This window comes from Aphelocoma coerulescens, unplaced genomic scaffold, assembly GCF_041296385.1.
Source record: "Aphelocoma coerulescens isolate FSJ_1873_10779 unplaced genomic scaffold, UR_Acoe_1.0 HiC_scaffold_60, whole genome shotgun sequence".
In the NCBI taxonomy this organism is placed as follows: Eukaryota; Metazoa; Chordata; class Aves; order Passeriformes; family Corvidae; genus Aphelocoma; species Aphelocoma coerulescens.
Window position 1 is genome coordinate 1240086 of NW_027183949.1, and position 8522 is coordinate 1248607.

An 8522-nucleotide genomic window follows, 5' to 3' on the forward strand; every position below is an offset into this window, starting at 1 on the left:
GCCGTGAGGGGCCATGAGGTGCTGTGAGGGGCCATGAGAGATTGTTAGGGGCTGTGAAGGGTCATGAGGGGCCATGAACTGTGAGGGACTGTGAGCTGCCATGAGGGGCCCTGGGGAGCTGTGAGGGGCACCGAGGGGTCATGAGGGGCTGTGAGGGGCCTTGAGGGGCCATAAGGGTCTCTTAGAGGCTGTTGGAGGCCAGGCGCCTCATGGAACCAAGGGTCAGTTATGACACTGTGCAAGCAAGGAGATCATGGTTGACAGTACAGAACTTCATGGAACCACAGGCCCATTGTTACACAGCAGGGCCGCAGAAGCAAGGAGATCATTGTGACACTACACAACCTCATGGAATCAAGGCGTCCATGTTACGCTACTGAACCTCAGGGAGCCAAGGGTCCATTGTGACACTGCGGACCCAAGGAGACTGTTGCTGACAGAACGAAAGTTCATGGAACCAAAAGTCCATTGTGACATCGTGGGGCCTCATGGAAGCGTGGAGACCATTATGACACTTTGTTACTATCCGATTTACACCCAGATGGGCAAAGAAAACAAAATCTCTGAGTATAAAAAGGAAAGAACTTTGAAGGTTCAAAATATTCCCAGAGACGAGATTAAAACCAAACGAGATTAAATGTTGGTGCCAAAAAAATGGGTATCTGTTTATCTAATGGTAAGAGAGGCAAAGAGAAAGAAGGAGAAAAGTAGAGAAGAGTTAGAAAAAGCCAAGGTTACTCTAAAAGCATAGGATAAGTCACCACCACACTGTGCTACCTTTGTTGCTGCTGAGACAGGGTGGGGGAAGTGGAGAAGTTTTTGCCTTTTTTTTTCCTGCTGTTTGAAGCGTCTTATCTGCCTCTTCCCATCTCTGGAGCAGTTTGGCTGGAAAGCGGCGGCCCGTCCTCCGAGATGCAGGCTCCATGCTTGCAGCTGAACCTCGGTCCGCCTGGGACGAAGGAGCAGGGGTAGGGGTTGCACAGCTCACTCGGGATTTCAGTCCAGGGTGAAGGATTGGGGGGTTCTCCCCAGGCGGGCGGCGTCGGCTCCCGGAGGCCTCAGGGTGTCTCGTGGCTGGCGGTGGTGGTGGTGTGGGGAAAGGCAAAGGGCAGGGATTCTACCTTTCGCTTTCGCCTCCACATTTTGCACCAGTTTTGCCTTCCTTTTTATGGGCCTCGAGGCGGGCTATGCACGGCCCATACGGCACGTAGTTTCCAGGCGTTCAAAAGTGATTATGATAAGCAGCCATAATGACGAAGCACTTTTGAAGCCTTTCCGGTGCTGAGCAGTGATAATGACAAAGCATTTTTTGGAGCCTTTCTCCTATGATTAGGCTCTTGCACACTTCAGAACCAAGGGGCCATTGTGACACCGCAGGGCCTTGTATAACCAAGGGGTCATTGTAGCACGGCAGGGCCTCGTGGAATCAAGGGGATCGCAGTGACACTGTGGGGCTCCATGAGGCCACGGGGCCATTCTGACTGTGTGGAAGCAAGGATACCATTGTTACGCTACGGGGCATCACGGAACCAAGGAGGCCATTGTGAAGCAGCGGGGGAACCCGCTGAGACTATTATGACACTTCAAGGCCTTGTGACACCGAAGGGCCATTGTGGACCTGCAGGGCCTCGTGGAACCAATGAGACCATTGTGACATCACAGGGCCTCATGGGAGCCAGGGGCCATTGTGACACAGCCAGGCCTCATAGAACCAAGGGGCCCTTGGGACACTGCGTGGCACCATGGGGCCAAGGAGACCACTGTGACACTACAGGGCATCACGGAACTAAGAACTACGTAACAGTAAGAGGCCCAATGGAATCAAGGGGCCATTGTGACACCACAGGGCCTCATAGAACCAAGGAAACCATTGTGACACTGCAAGGTCTCATGGAAGCAAAGGGCCAGTGTGACACAGCCAGGCCTTGTGGAACCAAGGGGCCACTGTGATCCTGAGGAGCCCAATAGAACCAAGGAGCCATTGTGACACTGCAGGACCTTATGGAATCATGGAGACCACTGTGACACTCTGTGACCTCATGGAACCAGTGGGCCATAGTGTTATTTTGCAGCCCCATGGAAGCAAGGAAACCGTTTGGACACAGCAAGGCCTCATGGAAGCAAGGGGCCTTTGTGCCGCTGTAGAGCCAAGGAGACCACTGTGATATTGCTGGGCCTCAGGGGAACAAAACTGTGATGCTGCAGGGCCCCAAGGATCCAAAGAACATGGAACAGGACTGGTTGGCTTGGCCTCCTGGGGCCACCTGCCTGGTCCGGCTGACCTTGGCATGTTGAGGGTTGCTTCTCATCTGCCCCTGAAATGCTGGAGTTCCTTGCTTTCCTTTCTGTGGGAAAGAACTGTCCTTCTCCTCCAGGGACCCATGGCTGAAATTAGGATTCTACCTCCAAATTTGATTCTATCCGAGGATTGTTCCCATGTGAAACCTGCCAGGACAGACAGCTCAGGCTGGCCTTGGCCTCTTAGGGGCCACCTCTCATCTGCCTTCAAAACACGGGGGGGGCTGTGCTTTTCTTCCCATGGAAAAAAACATCTTTCAAGTCCAGCCATCCATGGCCAAAACTGGGAATCCACCTCTGAAATTCCATCTATCCAAGGAATAGCTCCCAGACAAAAGCTGCCAGGAATGTCCAGCTCCCCTTGCATTCCTGAGGGCCAGCTCTCATCTGCCTTTGAAACACTGGGGCTCCTCACTTTTCTGCCAATGGAAAAGAACTGTCCTTCTTGGCCAGACGTCCATGGACAAAACTGGGATTTGGCCTCCCAAATTCCCTCTATCCAAGGATCGCTCCAAGACAAAAGCTGCCAAGACAAACAGGTCTGGCTGGCCTTGGCCTCCTTGAGCCACCACTAATCAGCCTTTGAAACCCTGGGGCTCTGCCCTTTCCTTCCTGGGGAGAAGAGCTGTCATTCCGGTCCAGGCACCCACAGCTGAAATGGAACTCCACCTCCAAAACTCCCCATATGTCCAAGGATTGCTTTCAGACAGAAGCTGCAAGGACAGACAGGTCTGGCTTGCCTTGGCCTCTGGTGGCTGCCTCTCATCTGCCTTCAAAACACTGGGGTTCTGTGGTTTCCTTCCTGTAGAAAAGAACCGACCTTCTTGTCCAGGTGCCCGTGGCCTCAAGCACATGATCACTACATAGGGACAAAGGGGCTCTGTGCTCAGTGGAGTGGAGCCTGAGGACAGTGGAGGAGAGTCCTGGGAGGGCTTGAAGGGTGGTTTCAGAGATGGTGGATCCTTTTGACATAGTAGAGAACAGCCGGCAAAAGAAAGAATTAATGCAAAGGGCAGGTGGGGAGGTCCAGACTGGACACAAGGAGAAAGGAATTTCTCTCCCAGGGCAGTGCTGTGGTGCCACGTGTCCCCCAGAAGGAGTCTGGAGCAGCCCAAGGCTTTGCGTGCCAAGGCAGAGCCAGGCAGGCCGCAGAGCCATCAGCAAAGGAAGGGGCCGGTGAGGTGGGGCAGCCGGGGGGATGAGGACAGCCTGCAGGGACAGAGACACAGGGCACGGACACTGTAGGACAGCCTGGGCCGGAGAGGGCAGAGGGATGTGCAGAAGCTGCAAGGCCCTGACAGAGGCAACTTCTGCAGCACTTTGGCCAGGGCTGCTGTCCCTGCCCCTGGGGCCAGTTGGGAGACAAGTGACCCTTGCAGCCCTGGGGCCTCATTGCCTCTTTTTTGCTGCTCAGCAGCATGGCAGGGGCCACCCCATGGTCCTGCCCTTGGCATTGCACATGCCCACATCCCAGTGCCCCGGGAAGAGTCCCGAGCAATGAGGGAGGGACAGGATCTGCCTTTCCAGCGGCTGGGGCACTGCCTGCAGCCAGCCCGGGCACGGCACAGAGGCACAGAGGGGTTCCATCAGTTAGGGCTGGGAAGATGCTGACAAGTGACCGGGGGAGAATCATTCCCAGCCCTTGACACAGGAAGCCTCTGGCTGCAGGACAAAGCAGCTGCAGTTCCTGAAATGATCTCCTCAAGCTGGAACATACCACTGACTGTGGATTCAGGAAGTACATTCTCTGAGTATCCCTGGTGTAGAACATGAGGACATGCTCAGGGCTTAGGCTCAGTCCAGTAATATTTCCAAGACAAGCCTTTCTATAAAGATGAAATTTCCTGAGAGTGTTTTCCGTTTCCTACTCTTGCGGAATGGGAGGGGGGGAAGTGATAAAGGAATTCTTCATTTTTAAGAGTCCCTAAGGCATGGGAAGTGAAACTTGAGTGCTCTGCAGGAGTTTCCTAAAGTGCTTTCAAGGCACTCCTCTGCCCACGGAGAGCACCGGCATCACCTTTGCTGGACCCGCCAGGCTTAGTCTGACCTGTCCTTTCTCCCACCTGCAAACAGAACCTGTCCCCAGCCAGTGCCCTGCAAACAGGCAGGTTTCTGTAGGGCCAAGGAGAGTGCACAGAGATATGGGGTCTGTGAGTGCTGGCAGGAAGAGATCAGGCACAGGGAAACATCTCCAGGAGGAAGATCTTCAGCAAGCAGAGAGAAGATCAGGCAATGAGAGAAAACAAAAGGCAGAAATGTTGTGGCACGGAGAGCTTAGAGACCTCCACAGGATGCCCTCGAGTGCAGCCCCTCCCTCTGAACAAGCCCCCTCCCCTCCTCTCTCCCTCAGCCAAGCCTCTGCCCTCAGGGCCGGGGCTCCAAGGCGTGAAGCCCCTCCTGTGCAGGCAGAGCTGCAGCAGAGCTGTGGGGCAGCTCTGCGGTCCCGGGCCCAGTTCCCTCTGCAGAGCACAGGGCCGGGAGCATCTGCCTGGCACTGGGGGGCTCTGGGAGGGGGCACAGCTGGCTCAGCTGGCTCAGGGTGACGCTGGCCCCAGTGCCCGGCTGTGGGCAATGCAGCCAGGGAAGGAGCTCCATCTCCCTACATCCAATGCCATCATTAGGACACTTGGCTTTCTTCTTGAGGATTCCCCCTAAGCTCGGAGCTTCCCTCCAGGACGCAAACAGGTCGTGTAGCATCTTTGTGTTACCTGAAAGCCCCACAGTGAGACACAAAAGTTTGATGATGGACAAAGTGCTGTTGGGTTGGTGAAATGAGCCATGTGTGTATTTGGCTACCAATGTGGGGCTGAGACCTCGAGAAGGGGGTGGACATTTGATGGGCTGTGGTGGATCGATCTGCTCTCAGCAGTGTTGGGATGGTTTCTAAGGGAAATATGGGAGGGTGATTATCCTCTGTCTGACAAGGGTGAAAGCCCAGAGGATCTTGGAACAGGACAGAGTGACAGAGCACCTCCCCTCACTCTCCACTCACCGCCTTGCCTCACAGAACTCGCTCTATTCTCCCCGAGGGCAGCAGCAATGCTGAGTGTTTCTGACATCCAAAACCAGTCAGCCGGGGAGATGAAGAGGAGCTGTAAAAACCTCTAGAACACTTTAACAGCTTTTGCCATTCCTGTTCTTGGGCCCTGGGAGTGCCCTTGTGTTAGCTGGGGTTTCAAAGTGTAACACCAGGACAGGTGGCTGTCCCCCTCCCACTTCTGCACAGCAAGGCTGAATTATAAAACCCCCCGGAGCAATTGCCCTGAAACTCATGTCGCACGCAGCCAGCACCAAGCAGGGCTGCGGCTGGAGCTGAAGGAAGATCTGCTAGAAAAACAGAAGGGTGTTGTCGGTGATGGAACACGGACTTCGCCGGCCGCATGCAAAGCCAAATTTCCTCGCACGAGTCACATCTTTATATACTGTTCCAAACCCACAGTTCAGTAGCTACAAACTTCAGCTTCTAAGGTTATATGTTTTACATCTCCAAGGGCTACAGATTACCATCTCCTCGCCCAATCTCCCGTTAACTATCCTACTCTTTGTCTCGCCTCTTGCTCTTTGTCTCGCCTCCTGCCAGACGCGGCCCCGGCCCGCCCCGTCTCTCGTCTCTCGCAAGGCCCCCCCAGGCCAGCCAAAGCCGTTCTCCGTGGCGACACTCTGAATCCCCATAAGGTGTCAGTGTGTGACAGGAGAAGCATTTGTGGGACATGGCTTTGATTTGGCTGAGAGCCGTTTCCCTTAAGCTGTCACTGACTTTTCTCCATGAACAGGTCCCCATGTCCACACACAGCCAATGTCCAACAGCAGCTCCATCAGCCCCTTTCTCCTGCTGCCATTGGCAGACACGCGGCAGCTGCAGCTCCTGCACTTCTGCCTCTTCCTGGGCATCTCCCTGGCTGCCCTCCTGGGCAGCGGCCTCATCATCAGCGCCGGAGCCTGCGGCCAGCACCTGCACACGCCCATGTTCTTCTTCCTGCTGACCCTTGCCCTCACCGACCTGGGCTCCATCTGCACCACTGTCCCCAAAGCCATGCACAATTCCATTTTGGGACACCACAACCACCTCCTACGCAGGAGGTGCTGCACAGCCCCTTTCTCTTTCCCTTTCTCCTTCTCTCTTTCTCCTTCTCTTTCTCTTTCTCCTTCTCTTTCTCTTTCTCTCTTTCTCTCTTTCTCTCTTTCTCTCTTCCTCTTCCTCTTCCTCTTCCTCTTCCTCTTCCTCTTCCTCTTCCTCTTCTCTCTTTCTCTCTTTCTCTCTTTCTCTCTTTTTCTCTCTTTCTCTTTCTCTCTCTCTTCCTCTTTTTCATTTCAGCGGAGTTTTCCCTCCTCGCCGCCGTCGAGTGCTACGACCGCTACGTGTCCATCTGCAAACCCCTGCACTACGGGACCCTCCTGGGCAGCAGAGCTTGTGCTCACATGGCAGCAGCTGCCTGGGCCAGTGCCTTTCTCAATGCTCTGCTGCACACGGCCACTACCTTTTCCTTGCCCCTGTGCCAGGGCAGTGCCCTGGCCAGTTCTTGGGTGAAATCCCACAGTTCCTCAAGCTCTCCTGCTCACACTGCCACCTCAGGGAACTCGGGCTTGTTGTGTTTTCCATCTGTTTAACTTTTGGTTCATTTGTGTTCCTTCTTTTCTCCTATGTGCAGATCTTCAGGGCTGTGCTGAGGATCCCCTCTGAGCAGGGATGGCACAAAGCCTTTTGCACGTGCCTCCCTCACCTGGCCATGGTCTCCCTGTTCCTCAGCACTGGCTTTGTTGCCTGCTTGAAGCCCCCCTCCAGGTCCTCCCCATCCGTGGACCTGGCACTGCCAGTTCTGTACTCGGTGCTGCCTCCAGCCCTGAAGTCCCTCATCTACAGCCTGAGGAACCAGGAGCTCAAGGATGCCCTGAGGAAAATGATGACTGGATGCTTTCCAGAAGCAAAAACCTGCCTGTTTTCAGCTCCATAGGCTAAAGTGTAATCATTAGAGGCCCAGCCTGCCTTCTCAGGTTGTTTTGGTGGTGGTGCTTTGGGGGCTTTTTTTCTTTTCCTATGTTAATGTTGTACCCAAAAGATTTTGTTATGCATCTTATTCCCTGTTTACAGGCTGAATGGGACTGTTGACAGGGACTGTGTCAATGAGGAGTCTGCTCTGTGTGTATTCACATGAAAGAAAGGACCCATCAGCAAGGTCTTTGTTCAAGATCCTTTGGTTGAGTCCATCCCTGAAGCTGGAGGGCAGGGCCAGTTTTGCAGGCGTGGGGCAGGGAAGAGTCCCAGCAGAGCAGCACAGCCAGGGAGCAGCAGAGCTTGGTCTTTTCAGAGCTCCTCTCTTATTACTTCCACTCTCTCCTTTGGAGCTGCTGTGATGGTGTAAGGCCAACAGCTCTGTGTGGGTGGTGCGAGTCCTGCTGCGTGTCACAGGCAGGGACAGGCCATGGGCACTGCTGGGACACAGCTGGGCTCCGCCACAGCAGTTCCATCAGCAAAGGGCATCTCCTGAAGGCACTGCAGGAAGGCTTTGCTCTCCCTGCACAGTCACTGTCAGGAAGAGGCCCAAGGAAGAGACTCTAAAGAGGCTGCCTGTGTTCCTTGTTCTCCCAGGGCTCAGTGGGATGAGATCAGGGTCCCAGTGTGGCCTTCAAGAGACTCAGGTGTGGTTCAGGTTTTGCTTGGTGGTGGCCAGTGCCCACCAGATGGTGAATGGTCTGTGATGAACCTTCCTGGGGCTCTGCAGCTTGTGCCAGGCCTGATGGCAGGGGAATGTTCTTCTGGAGGGACTTGGGAGCTGCCAGGAGAACGCAGGGGACCTGCAGGGACAGTGTGTGCCAGGGATCAGCCGTGAGTGGAGCTCCCTGGGCACAGGCCTGTCCAGGGTGGGCTCACCCAGAGATAAAGGACTGAATGTTTCCTGTGAGCCATGAGAGCTCTGCAGCCCCAGGGGACACAGCAGGTACAGGGAAAGGAGTCTGGGCAGTGACTCGTCTGACCCTCTGGGAACTTGCAGAGGAGGATCCAGGGCAGCCCCAGCCCATGCGCCAGCCCTGGAACAAGGCAGGCACCTCGGAGCACCCTCCATGGCCACAGCAGAGCCTGTGTGGGAGGGGGTCCGTGCAGGGAGCACCATCAGCTGCAGAGCTCTGTCTCCCAGCTTGAGCAGCACAGCCCAGCAGAGGCAGCCCATGGCCCCGGGCAGCACAGCCGCCATGCTCTGCAGAGCAGCACCCCCAGCTCGGGGGCT

The 8522-nt window shown here is 55.2% G+C and overlaps 1 pseudogene; it reads left to right on the forward strand.

Moving 5' to 3' along the window:
* The first annotated feature begins 6675 nt into the window (after positions 1-6675).
* Positions 6676-7250, forward strand: LOC138101984 (olfactory receptor 14J1-like; annotated as a pseudogene).
* The last annotated feature ends 1272 nt before the right edge of the window (positions 7251-8522 follow it).